Source organism: Lynx rufus, unplaced genomic scaffold (assembly GCF_022079265.1).
Source record: "Lynx rufus isolate CCGP_SWC_20201006 ecotype Redwood Valley unplaced genomic scaffold, mLynRuf1.p SCAF_12, whole genome shotgun sequence".
Lineage (NCBI taxonomy): Eukaryota > Metazoa > Chordata > Mammalia > Carnivora > Felidae > Lynx > Lynx rufus.
Genome location: NW_025814826.1, coordinates 10,026,622 through 10,040,989, shown reverse-complemented (window position 1 = coordinate 10,040,989; position 14,368 = coordinate 10,026,622).

Genomic DNA, 14,368 nt, shown 5'->3' with positions numbered 1-14,368 from the left:
GGCGGAGGGTAGAAGCGGAGTGGAATGGCCTGGAGAATTACCCGGTTCCTCAAAATTTGGACTTCCTTCCCGGAAAACGGAGATAAAGGTGCCTGGGAGGATGAAATGCTCGTGCAAAGGGCTCCTACTGTGCCCTAGCGCGCCGTGACGGTCGCTGCTATTCTCTCATTCCGGCTCTCTCCGCCTCCCCGCATGCGGCACGGTGCTCGGCACACAGCAAGGGCATAATCGTGGTTTGTTGAAAGAATGAGCCCGCCTTCAAGCCCGTGTCCCAACTCAGTAAATGCCACACGCAAGTCCGAGATACTCGTCCCGGCCGTGGCGGAGGCCCAGGTCGAAGCGAGATTCCCCGGGATCCCAGCATTACGCCACGCTGTGGAATTTACAAGGAAATAAATAGCGGCCTGTAGGAGATTTACTCTTGGTATTTATAATAGCGAACAAGTGGGGCCTCTCAGGTGCCAGGGCTAAGCACTTCTGACCCATTACCTTTCTCTTTTCCCCCCTGTAATTCTTCTTTTAATCTTTTTTTTTTTTTAATCAAAGTACAGTTGACCCACAATGTTACATGAGTTTCAGATGCACAACATAGTGATTCAACAAGTCCATATGGCAATGCTGTGCTCACCACAGGTGGAGCAACCATTGATCGGCACCATTCAAGGCTGTTACAGTACCCTTGACCCCATTGCCTACGCTGTGCCTTTCGCCCCCAGGACTTAACTTATTCTCTCACTGGAAGTCTGTGAGCTCCCACTCGCGTCACCTCTTTTTGCTCATCTCCCTACCCCCGTGTCCTCTGGCCACGGTCAGTTTGTCCTCTTTATTTATGGGTCTGTTCCTGCTTTGTTGGTTCTTTTGCTTTGTTGTTTAGATTCCACATATAAGTGAAATCATATGGTGTTTGTCTTTCTCTGTCTGACTTCTTTCAGTTAGCATGATGCCCTCTAGATCCATCCATGTGGTCACAAAGACAAGATCTCATCTTATTTTATGGCCGAATAATGTTCCACTGTGTGTGTGTGTGTGTGTGTGTGTGTGTGTGTGTTTCTATTTGTAATTTTTTGAGGAACTTCCATTCTGTTTTCCACAGTGGCTACACCAGTTTACATTCCCACCAACAGTGCACGGGGGTTCCTTTTTCTCCACATCCTTGCCAACATTTGTTATCTCTTGTCTTTTTTAGTTTAACCATTCTGACAGGTGTGAGGTGATGTCTCATTGGGGTTTTAATTTGTATTTCCCTGAAGATTGCTGATGTGGAGCACCTTTTCATGTGTCTGTTGGCCATCTGGATGTCGTCTTTGGAAAAATATCTGTTCAGGTCCCCTGCCCATTTTTTAAATCAGACCATTTTTGGTTTTTTGGTATTGAGCTGTATAAGCTCTTTATATATTTTTGAATGTTAATCCCTTATCAGATATACCATTTGCAAATATCTTCTCCCATTCAGTAGGTTGCCTTTTCATTTTGATGATGGTTTCCTTCGCTGTGCAAAAGCTTTTTACTTTGGTGTAGTCCCAAGAGTTTATTTTGGTTTTATTTCCCTTGCCTCAGGAGACATATCTAGAAAAATGGCCTTGGTTGATGTCCAAGAGTTTACTGCCTGTGTTTTCTACTAAGAGTTTTATGGTTTCAGGTCTTACACGTGGGTCTCTAATGCGTTTTGAGTTTATTTTTGTGTATGGTGTAAGGAAAGTGGACCGTTTCATTCTTTTGCGTATAGCTGTTCATTTTCCCCAGCACAATTTATTGAAGAAACTGTCTTTTCCCCACTGTATAGTCTTACCTTCTTTATTGCAGATTAATTGGCCACGTAAGTGTGGGTTATTAAGATTCTTAAGAGGCTGGCCCCACCTGAGGCGACAGCCATTGTCCAGCCATCAAGTAGCCACCTTAACATAATCCTATACAGCAGCCATCTATTAGTGACAACAGACTATAGACGTTTGCAATCTACTGCCTTACACAACAAAAAAAGGTAGGATGGCCTATACCTGTGATGTTCAATAGCATGTAATCGGTTCATTTTCCTGCCGAAGAGGAGAGGGTAGGGCACCTGTTGGAAGGTATTGAATGTGTGCGTGAAATCGGTCACGGATCCTATGGAGTAATTGATTACCTGAGACCCCATTGCCTACACCTTTCTTCAGGACGACCTGTCAAGTACACTGGCCCTAAATGAAAATTACTGTTTGATTCGTATTTTAATACTATTACTACTATTACCCATGCATCCTTGAGATCCTGGCAAAATGTTTGGTGTTGATTAATCCATCTGGAATGTCCCGTCAGTGGTTTTCAGTAAAGTGTCTTGTGGAATAAGGAACAAAGGATCACCAGGCAGGGCTGGGCTTGCACTTAGATCCTTACATACAAGCACCTTACATACAAGCACCCTGCTTAAGTTTGTCTCTTTGTTCTTATTTGTGGTAGGGGGGGTGAGCGCTGGATGCGAATCTATGTTCCTTTCCATTTCTCAGGTTGCATTCATATATCCTGAATACTTCCCCACCCACCCTCGACACTTGTTTTTCCTCAAAGCCCCATGCAAGTTTCATGTCTTTGGAAAAGTTTTACTTAAAGCCCTCATTGGTATCTTTCTTTTCCAGACGTCCAGAACACTCCGAGTGTGCAACATTCATTTTAAAATAGACTTAGGTCCTTTTTAACATTGTTTGCCTTTGTTTCACATGGTAACTTTCTCTCCTCCACTGCTGGGAGATAGCGAACCCCTCTTTGGAAGGCACGGCTTCTTGTATTTATCTCTTTCCCACCGCACTTCTCAAAAGTTCTGTTAGGTGCTTGAGGGCTCACCTGGCTGGCTCTGTCGGTAACACATGTGACACCTGATCTCAGGGTTGTGAGTTCGAGCCCCGTGTGGGGGGTAGAGCTTACTTAAAAATAAAATCTTTTTTAAAAAGCCTATTAGGTGCTTTAAAATACTTCATTAGTATTGGTTGGTTCATAATTGACGGACTGAGTTGTCTCAAGGGCAGTCTCAACAGGGAACTGAGCACACACGGCAACAATCAGAGGCAGGCTGAAAATCAACAACAAAAAAAAAAAAAAAAAAAGAAAGAAAAAAGAAAATCAACAAAGATCCCTCTTGGCAAGGGAAGCAGGCTTTTGAAGAAGGCGGGGGACATGCCTGGGCAGGACAAGAGGAGGAATAGTGGAAATGGCACATCCTCAGTCTTTCCAATTCTGCACCTGCAAATTCACCCCCTCGCTAAAACTTATTTGAAACCCCCAAATCCGTGCACCCAATGCTTTCACAGCCACGCGGGGACGTGAGCGTAGCAGTGAAAAGTCTGCGTCTCCCCAGCACCCATTCCCAGCAGAGGTCAGACAAGGTCACGCCCCGCCTTCCCGTTGCAGCTCTTGTTACTATAAACCGGGCGTTCTTTGGGGCTTCGTTTAGCGCCATGTTTTTTTGCATTTCTGTGCTTTTTGCTGGTAATTTCACTGTTTAAAATGGCAAAGGGTAGTGCTGAAGTGCGGTCTAGCGTTCCGAGCACGAGAAGGCTGTGATGTGCCTTATGGAAGAGATATATGTGTTAGGTAGGCTTTATTCGGGCATGAGTTACGTATGGTACGGTTGGCTATGAGTTCGATGTTGGTGAGTCAACAGATTACATTAAAGAAGGTGTCTTTAAACAGAAACACATAAAACAAGGTCACTTATCGGTCCGTCGACGAACGTGCAGGGGCCAGAGGCTCTGGGCTGCTGAAGCCTGCCTTCCCGTCAGGAGCAGTGGTTGGGTATTAGCTGATTCATTCATCTTTATAGACCGTAACTGGTAGGAATAATGAGAATCGATGGTGCGGAAGAACATCCTGTTATCCGCTGGTCGGAAAATGAAATGCCTGACTTCAAGGAAATTTTCCCTCAACACCATCTACATCATGCGCCCGATCGTGGCACTTGGAGCGGGGATCGGGCATCCTCGGCACAGGCTTCCGTGTCAGCTCACCTGCCATCTGACCCCCAGCTCACCCCGCCGTCACCGTGTGGACTGTCCCAGGGTCCCTTTCACTCTTCCGGGAGCTGCCCTCCGGAGGCTCAGACTCTTGCAGACAATGCAGGGACTCGTACAGACTCTCTGCACCAGCTCCCTGCTTGGCTTTGTGGGGAGGGGCAGAGTGGGGGCTGAGACGGCCCGTCTGACCCTTGCAGACACGGTCGCAGACCGAGGCCCGTGTAGCAAACAGCACAGCCCAGCGGTGCCCAGCCCTGGCAGCACGTGGGAGTCGCCTTACCCAGGCCCGACCCCGGTCATTACATCAAAGGGGTGGAGCGAGAGAGACTTTGAAGCTCCCCAGGTGGGGCCGAGGAGAGGCCAAGATGGTTGGTAAAAGCTCCAACCAAGACCCTGGGAGGACACGGGAGGTAGCTGTCAGACAAACGGGTGTCTACTTACCGCCAGCGTTCCGGATCAAATGCACTAGAAGGCCTCTCCCCTGACGCACTGGGGACTGATGAATGAAAAAAGCTGTTTAAAGTGGGGAAGTAATAAAAGTGATGTACATGTGCCTTAAATATTTCACTTGAGGGGCGCCTGGGTGGCTCAGTCGGTTAAGCATCCGACTTCGGCTCAGGTCACGATCTCGCGGTCCGTGAGTTCGAGCCCCGCGTTGGGCTCTGTGCTGACGGCTCGGAGCCTGGGGCCTGTTTCGGGTTCTGTGTCTCCACCTCTCTCTGACCCTCCCCTGTTCATGCTCTGTCTCTCTCTGTCTCAAAAATAAATAAACGTTAAGAAAAAAAAAATTTTTTTTAAATATTTCACTTGAACTTAAGGTCGAATTCACGTTCGTTCCCTGCCAATCTCTCATGTGATGCTACGGCACTTCCTCTGTGAATCCCCGGCTGGGCATTCTGTATCCTCTTTCTTCCCTAACCCACACCCATGGGCCCTCATCTCTGGTTTCCAGTTACAGCTTTCTGGAAGCGGAGGAAAGACTCCCGAAGCCATCTCTCCCCTCAGTCTCCTGCCTTCTACAGCCGCTTCACTCACACCTAAGTCATTCCTAAATCAGCAGAATTATTTGCTTTTACCATTAAAAACATTTTTTTAATGTTTATTCATTTTTGAGAAAGAGACAGAGCATTAGTGGGGGAGGGAGAGAGAGAGAGGGAGACACAGAACCGAAGCGGGGTTCCAGGCTCCCAGCTGTCAGCACAGAGCCCTAACGTGGGGCTTGAACCCACGAACCACGAGATCATGACCTGAGCCAAAGTCGGGACGCCTAACTGACTGAGCCACCCAGGTGCCCCTGCTTTTACCATTTTACCTGTGACCGTTTCCAAATATTCAGCTTAGTTTACATAGAAACAACTTTTCCACTCATTTTTTTCTAAGTTGCTACTTAATTAAATTGCTTATTTATAACGTCAGGCACACACTGACATAAAAACAACTGGAGGGGCGCCTGGGTGTCTCAGTCGGTTAAGCATCTGACTCTTGGTTTCAGCCCAGGTCATGATCTCACGGTTCGTGAGTTCGAGCCCCACATCTGGCTCTGCGCTGACAGTGTGGAGCCTGCTTGGGATTCTCTCTCTCCCTCTTTCCCTGCCCCTCCCCCGCTGGCTCTCTCTGTCTCTGTCTCTGTCTCTCTCTCTCAAGATAAATAAACTTAAAAAGGAAAAAAAACCCTGGAAAAGTTGCAGCAAGGAGAGGACTCCCTTTGCTGGAGGGAGGACTCCCTTTGCTTTTTACAAAGGGTTTTTGTCACAACAACCAGGGAGGAACTGGGCAGGTTGTTTTATATTAAAGCCTCCTATCGGTCCTCACAACAAGCCGGCTTTATTTTCTATGTTTGATAGGTAGGAAAATAGCCTCAAAGGAGGAAGGTGACTCACCCAAATTCACCTTGAGATGGCACACGCTGGATTCAAACCCCTTCTGTCCGTCTGACCTCGCAGCCCAAGTTTGTACCCTTGGATTCCAATGCCTTCTGTAAAGTCTGGGCTTCTCAGTCGGCAAAGCGCAGAAACCCCGCCGGTGTGCCCGAAAGCACACGTGGCTGAATCTGGGCCGAGTCCTTCTCAATTCTTCTACATTACAAAGGGATAACCAAACTACCTGAATGAGAAGTTATTTAAAAACCGAGCTAGCGAATAAGGGTAATAATACCAATAACATCGTCGAGATTGGAATCCTATCAAATTTATAACAAAATACACGATGATGCACAAGACGGGGCTACATGGGAATTAGACCAAAATATAGATTGTGTGTAAAAAATAAAAGTCTCACGTAGTCATATGGAGGGCTTGGGGGAGGGGGTCTACGGGGGAATGTCCCGAGGTAAGAGGGAGAATTGGTTATGACTTCATTTTTGTTTTCTCTCAGAAGGACGAGGCCCCCGGTCAGTGCCATATTCCCTCCTTCCATAGCTTCTGATCTTTAGCAAGGGTATCTAGGCCCTCAAACCAAGCTGATGTCCTCACTCTGGTATCAGCCCTGCCCCCGGTTCTAATTCTAGATGTTTTTATAATATCTACGAACTCATGTACTTAGTTTTTCAAAATTTCTGACTTGAAGAAAAGTTCCAAAAATAGCCACAAAGAATCGCTATCTATCCTTCAGCCAGATTCTCCAACCATTAACATTTAACCATGTTTGTGCTCTATCAATCCGCAAATTTTTCTCAACCGTTGCTCCAGAGTAAGTTACAGACACGATGCCCTTTTACCCCTAAATTCCTCAGTGTGTATTTCCTAAAAACATTCTCTTATCAGGAAACGAACATTGATACACTGTTAATCTGCAGACCATTCCGGGGCTCCTGGGTGGCTCAGTCGGTTAAGCGTCTGACTTGATTTCAGCTCAGGTCGTGATCTCACGGTTCATGAGTTCGAGCCCTGCATCGGGCTCTGCCCTGCATAGAGCCTGCTTGGGATTCTCTCCCTCCCTGACTCTGTCTCTGCCCCTCCCTCTGCCCCCGATCAAAATAAATAAACCTAAAAAAAAGAAGAAGAAATCTGTAGACCATTCAAATATTGACAGTTGTCCCACAAATACACTTTATAGCAAAAGAAAATTCCAGATCATGCTGCATGTTGGGTTTATGTGATATTTCCTCATAATTAGATTCGGGCTGTGCATTTCGGGCAGAAGGCATCATTGATGGCAGAAGGCCCATTATCTCCTTAGTTAAGGGGGTGTCTGCCTAGTTTTTCCATTCCAGAGTCACGATTTTTCCTTTTATAATTAATCAATATCTTGTAGGGAGATAGCTTGCTCCCTACGAACTATGTGAGGAAGTTTCCTATACTTCATCAAACTTTTACCCACTAGCTTAGTGTCCCCTGATGATTCTTGCCTGAGTCAGTTATCTCTGTAATGTCTACAGAAATGAGGTATCCTATCACTTTGGAACAGAAAGAACCTTCTGAAATTGGATTGCATCAGTCGAAGGAAGTAGAGAGCCTTGGAAAAACAAGTAGCAAGGATCAAAAAAAGAAAAAAAAAAGAAGCATAAAACCACTTAATTTTCAGAGCAGCTTCATGATGTAGTTTGTTTGTTTATAATCTCTACACCCAACGTGGGGCTTGAACTCACAACCCTGAGATCAAGAGTCGCATGCTCTTCCGACTGAGCCAGCCAGCACCCCGTGATGTAGTTCAATTGGAGAGCTTGCCTGGGGTGTTATTGGCATTAAGCCTGGAGGTTTGGATGAAGGTGGTGGCGGTGGGGAATGATGGCCAGGGGTCACCTGGTGCCCAGGACATCTTGCAGGAAAGAAGTGTTTGGAAGCAGCACCTGAGGGAGGTGCCGGGTAGGAAAGGGCTGCAAAAAAGAGTCTCCCTGCCACCCTGCCCTCGCCCCTCTCCCCCTCCCCCCTTACCTGGGACAAACCTGGCTTGCTTCTCTGGAAGTGCAGGGTGCCTGGTACAGATACTGATCTCGAAAGCTTGGTTGTGTAGCGTAATTTCCCCTGGGCGATGCAGCCCCGCTAGTCACCTTTAGTGTTCCCAGCAAGAAAGAAGCCATTTCACAAAGCGGGCAGGGGAGGGGGGCCAGTCTCGATGGGCGAGCCGAGGCCAGCGACCTCACTCCCAGAACTGGGCAGCACCCCGCTCAAGCGGCTTGGGGTGCGGACGGATGAGGAGTGCCCTCGATGCCCAGTGGCCGTGCATCGGGCCGCCCACTGCTTCCTCTAGCTTCCTTTAAGCTCTCCTCCTCTTCTGCTCCCAGAAAGCAAAGGCCACCTGCGTGGGTTTGGTGCCACCATGCTGTGAGTGTGTCCAGAAGAGGGCTCGCCCACCCCCCCCCCCGGAAACTGGCTGTCCTAACAGTCGCAACCTCCCCCAGGTCCTCCCCCCACTCCCAGGACTGCCATCTGGAAGAGAATCACTTGTATGCCTGTGTGTGAGTATAACGGTAAGCATCAAAAAAAAAAAAAAAATCAACACACACACACACACACACACACACACACACACAAATTGGGGGCAGGGGGTGGACTTTAGCACAAATGCTTGTAGACACCAGGGAATTAATAAAGAAAAACGAAAACTCATACAAACCCTTTCAGGCTACAAAAATTTTCCATAAAACGTTATTTGTGCGTTAATTACCGCAAAGCAGGATTTCTCAAACTGTTAAATATGAATAGGTGTCACATGGAAAAAGTTTTCATGGTTAAATTGCTTTGGGGATCTTGAGATGAACCTGGTCCCAGAGGCTCCAGGTAGCACAGCGATGTTGCTGTGGGTCTTTTAGGAAGGGGCCCGAGTGCGTGTGCGTGTGTGTGGTGTGTGTGTGCCCAACTCACGGGCCCAGGGGACGCGCGTGCTGAGAAACGCACTCGGGACCAGTTGTCACAACACAGCTGCTCGTGTTCATGGGGAGCCCTCACTGCCGCCTGGTGCTAACAGGGCGTCGTGTCTGAGGCCCCTGGGACCGTGCCGCTACCTCGTCTGCTGTCACAGACGTGACAGCAAAATAGTTTAAATCGTGAGCACGAACGAGGTGCCCATGGGTGTTTGCGCCCCTTTCCCAGTATGCAAACAAACCCGAACTGCTTCTCAGAGCTCTGCGACACTCCGTGTTGACAGAATTGTCCCTCAGAGCCTTTCATGGTGAACTGGCCCTCTGGGGTCTGGTGAATGCCATCACCTCTCATGGACCAGCGGCAAGACGGCATGGCATGCTGGATATGGTTCCCCCAGAAAACCAGCTGTCGTGCGGAGACCTAGCCCGAGGAGGGTGTTCGTGCAACGCTGATAACGATTTTACATTCCGGTTACATCCTTTATCTGCACTGACCAACGTTGTGTCGTTTTCATGTACGTAAGTATGTATGTATGTAGTTTGGTGACCATCTTGGAAATTGTTCCTTGGTCTATGCTGCCTGCGGATGAATTTAGCTTCAGAGGCTGCTTCTGCTTTTCACCCTGGTGGGAGGCATCAGCTAACCACCCCCTGCCCTTCCCCCCCCCCCCCCCAGTTCTCTGTAGAGCCAGCCTGATAGCCTGGTCTGGCTATTACCACTTCTTGGGCGCGAATGGCCACCACTGTTCGGCCAAGTATTCCACGGGGAGCTACAGATTCTAATGATGTACAAAGAGGTGTTGGTACGATTCCTTGACTTGTCTCCAGGCTAGTGATATCTCTCTAGTGCTCAGCTGAAGTGTTAGGGGGGACCTCCACGGCCTTGTTGTGGTCATTTTCCATCACTCGCCCCCACCTCCAGAAATGTCCAGAAAATGCAGAATATTCCTTACAGGCCACTCCGTAAAATCTCAACCGCCCTCTTAAAGGGAGAGTTCATTCCAGGGTAGGTTTATGATTTTTTTTTCTTCTGACTTTGGGTATGTCTTTTGGTTGATCTGAATAGTTTGTGTGTGCGTGTGTGTGTGTGTGTGTGTGTGCGTGTGTGTGTTCCTCCAAAGTCCTGTTTATTTTGATTCACTGTTGTTAAGCTCTGAGAATACCACTATCCTAAAAATACACTGTCCTATGAAGTTCTTACTTAGGGAGTCTTCAGATCTGACTGTAGAACAGATTCAAAGTTATAAGAGAAAAAATTCACGTGAATTAAGTTGGAATTTTAGAGTATATGTATTTGTCTTACCACCCAGTGGGAGAGCTTTGGTTCAAGGCTGTGATGTTGAACTTGAACTGCTCATTGACGTGACCCCAGGGTATCAGAAGAGGTCCTTTGTGATGATCGGGTACGCGATACTTAACGTGATTCTGTTTGCTTATCTACAAAGTGAGTCACATCTAGCTATTACGAGGTCCTGTGAAGGCAGTCAAGTGACTCAGTTTTCCTCGTCTAGGGTTACGGTGATGGGATGAGGTGGGGGAAGAGGTGGAAGGAAGGACAAGAAGGCCAACTCATACTTTAAAGACACAAGACGTTGAGAATATTTTTATGCAGCTTAGTTCACACTGACATATAACTTCACATCTTTTTTGGGTTGTTTTTGTTTTTGTTTTTCACACATTCTCCTTCCGGCCATCTTCACCTGGCCAATTTTTACCCATCTTTCAAGGGCCAGTTCAAATGCTACCTCATCAAAGAGTCGCAAAAACTTCTTTAGATTCGTTGCATCTTTTCAGCCCTTAAAATCCTATGAAACTTCACCTCTAGCTCTTCTTGACTTGTCGCTTTATACCTTTCTTTTTTTTCTTTGTTTTTAAGAATTTAATAAATTCTTATTTTTTTTTTTTTATTTTTGAGAGAGAGACAGAACACATCTGGGGGAGGGGGAGAGAGAGAGAGAGAGACCCAGAATCCGAAGCAGGCTCCAGGCTCCGAGCCCTCAGCCCAGAGCCCTACTCGGGGCTCGAACTCACGAAGCGTGAGATCACGAGCTGAGCCGAAGTCGGATGCTCGACTGACTGAGCCACCCAGGGCCCCCCGTACCTTTCTTCTAATATAGGTATTAACTTGCAGATAACCAAGTTAAGAGAGGTCATTGGGGGGGGGCAATTCAATAGGACTCTGTCCTTATAAAGAAAAGGAGAACGTGAACCCGGATGACCATGCCGGCACGCCAGGAGAATGCCGCATAAGACGGAGCGGTGCAGGTACGAGTCAAGGAATGAGAAATGTCGCGAGGAAACCCGCAGACGTTAGGAGAGGGGCATACCACAGATCCTTCCCCGGAGCCTCGGCAGGAATCAACTCTGCCAACACCTTGATCTTGGACTTCTGGCCTCCAGAACTGCAAGACGGCAGATTTCTGTGGTTCGAACCACCCATTCGTGGTCCTTTGTGGCAACAGCCCTCGCAAAGTAGCGGATGGTTCTTGAGCGGGGCAAGTCCCTTAGACACATCACATACACAGTTTTCTCAGTAATGTTTGAGACCCCTGCTGTTTCCTCCGGCTTACGTTTGATGGGAACGCTGTCACAGGCCAGTAAGAGCAGTTTTCCAAGGTCACACGGATCACTCACCCCTGCTGAAACATGGAGGTAAGATCTGACTTTGGGTTTAGCTGACCAAGCCTATGGCCTTCCCACTGCGCCCTACTGCCTGTTCCCATCCCTCCCCCACCGCCCCCTTTCTAGAGTCCTCGGTAGCTTTAATGCCAAGATTTGACCCTCTGATAGCAATGAGCATCTATGTAGGGCTCTCTACACATGGCTAAAGCACACACTTTCGGACCTCTTGTATTGCACAAAGTGGGACTGCAGACATATTCAGGTTCAGCCCTAATATTTGTGGGACTGCTTCTGAGCGGCCCAAATACTATGTGTCTAATATATCTAGTCTATATACATCAAGTGATACATAAAACATGATTAGCCTCTTACCTTGTAAAATAAACCTTTGTATTAATTCCGATTCTTCAGAGAAACAGAATCAATATGAGAGAGAGGTTTACTTTAGCAAATCAGCTCATGTAATTATGGAGGTCAGCAAGTCCAAAATCTGCAGGGCTGGCCAGCAGACTGGACGCCAGGAAAGAGTAGAGTTGACGTTGCAGCTCAAGTTCAAATGCAGTCTGGGGGCAGAATTCCTCCTTTCTCAGGGGACCACAGTCTTTTTTTTTTTTTTTAATGTTTATTTATTTGTGAGAGAGAGATACAGACAGAGTGTGAGCAGGGAGAGGGGCAGAGAGAGAGGGAGACACAGAATCCGAAGCGGGCTCCGGGCTCCGAGGTGTCAGCACGGAGCCCGATGCGGGGCTCGAACTCACAAACCGTGAGATCACGACCAGAGCCGAAGTCGGCTGCTTAACCCACTGAGCCACCCAGGTGCCCCTCAGGGGAGCACAGTCTGTGCTGTTAAGGCCTTTAAGTGCTTGAGCGAGGCCCATCCACGGGTTCATCTGCTTTACTCAAAGTCCACCGATTTAGATTTTAGTCTTGTCTGAAAGATGCCTTCACAGCAAACTCTACAGTGAAGTCTGACCAGATGTCCGGGTACCTGGCCCAGCCGAGCTGGCGCACAAAACTAACGACCACCGTCTTGGAAGGACTTGGGAAGGTGGAATTCTCAGACCCCGGGGAAGTTGCCTCGGAGCGAGGCGATACCAGGACCGCTGATGGCTGGCTGAAGGCCCTTCCTTGTGCTGCCACTCACCCCTTCTCTTCTCACCTCTGCCCCTCACTCTGAGCAGCCTTGCACGCAGGAGTGCGGCCTTCCTAACCCGCACATCGAAATGCCACCTGCAGCTCTGTAGACGGCTGTCTCTTGGCCTAGGGAGACGTGAGCTGCCATGCTGCGTTCCCTGGGGGAGGAGACCTGAGCGTCCGATGTGCCCAGAAACACCTAGGCGGGGACTTTGTGGTTTGTCGTACCGGGAACATGGGTGGAGGGGGGCTCCAGGAGGGCGGGAACTCAGAGACTCTTCTCTGGAAGGGCATGGCATGCCAGGGGCAGGGTCTCCACCTCATGGGGAGCGAGACCAGACTCTTCTCGCCTGCATCCAAGGAACGGGTATAGTTTCTTAGGCTCGGTGTGGGAACCTGAGATTCAGAGAGCTTCTGTGAGATGCCTCAGGGACTCAACTCATCTAACACATGGCGGGCTCTACCGGCTGCATATCCTAACTCCCAGCCAGTACGATGGCCACTGTTCCACTCAGCATCGCACTCTAGACATCGGGCTTAGTTTCATCCCAGATGCATTGCTTGAGAGATCGCTGTAAGCCGTCCTCAGGTGTATGTTATGAAACCATCTTGCAGCTAAATGTGGGAGTGAGTCTTTCTAACATTCCCATGACCACTGCTCTTGAATGAAATACTAGGTTGAACCCTATGAAACTGCCATTTTTACAGGTCCAAAAAATGGTTAACTATTGGCAATTTTACATGGTTCAACGTGTTACAAAAGTATTAATATCCTTAGTCATCCTTAATATCTTTATCACAAACACGGACGAGTCTTTCGATAAACTCCGTGAAGATAAAACAAAACACAAAAACAACCTCTTGATACAATTAAAGACTGGAATTACTACCTAACTTCTCTGGGAGCTTGGTGAATGCAAAAAAATGGAACCAGTGGGGTCAGGCACACAGAAACACAAGTTCTTCCTTAAACTCTCTTCTCCTTACTCTGGTCTTTGTGGGTTTTGGAAGGTGGTTGGGACCACACGGATGGGTTTCGTTTAAGTGGTTGGAATGCTTGAACTGGAAAGAAACAAAGAGTAAGATAGTAGTCACGATAATATGGTGGTAAGAGAAACATAATAATATTTTACAAGTGGTTTTAGAAGGCGTTGGTTCATTCAACCTCTGTAAGAAGTCTTTTGAGGTACAGAGGGTAGGCGTGATTTCTACCTCTGCTTTTCAAGATGGGGGAAGGTAAGTAACGATTATGGAGTACTAGGCATTGGTCGAGGTACATCGCATGCATTATGTCACACAGAGAAATGAAAAGACTTGCTCAAGGGCACATAACTAGCGAATGGGAGGCTGGGACTCAACTCAGGTCTTCGGATCCAGAACCATGGTGCATTCTACTCTCTCCATGATCTCCACTGGTCTGCAGTGATGACCCACCTCATCTGTGCACTCCCTGCCAGACACATACAGCTCAATGAATATCTGCGAGATGAATGCGTTCTCCAGTGCACTAAAAATCAATTGTATAAAAATAATCGTATGCTTTTATGCATCCATAAAGCTTAAGTTCTCTGGGATTTAAGCTGGTGATAAAAATAAGCTTTCTTTGATAGAAAGAACATCGCATAGGAATTATGAGAGCTCTGTTTCAGCTCTGGCTTCACCATTTATTAGCTGTGAAACCTTGGTTTCCTCACTTTTGGGCTTAGAGGCTGGTCCGCATGGCATCCGTAGGAACTTTCAGGTTTCAGAGTCTCTGCTTTTGATGGTAAGACATACTAGGAGGACTTTTATTGCCTGTTCAGGGCGTTTGACCTGAGAAAATTATTCA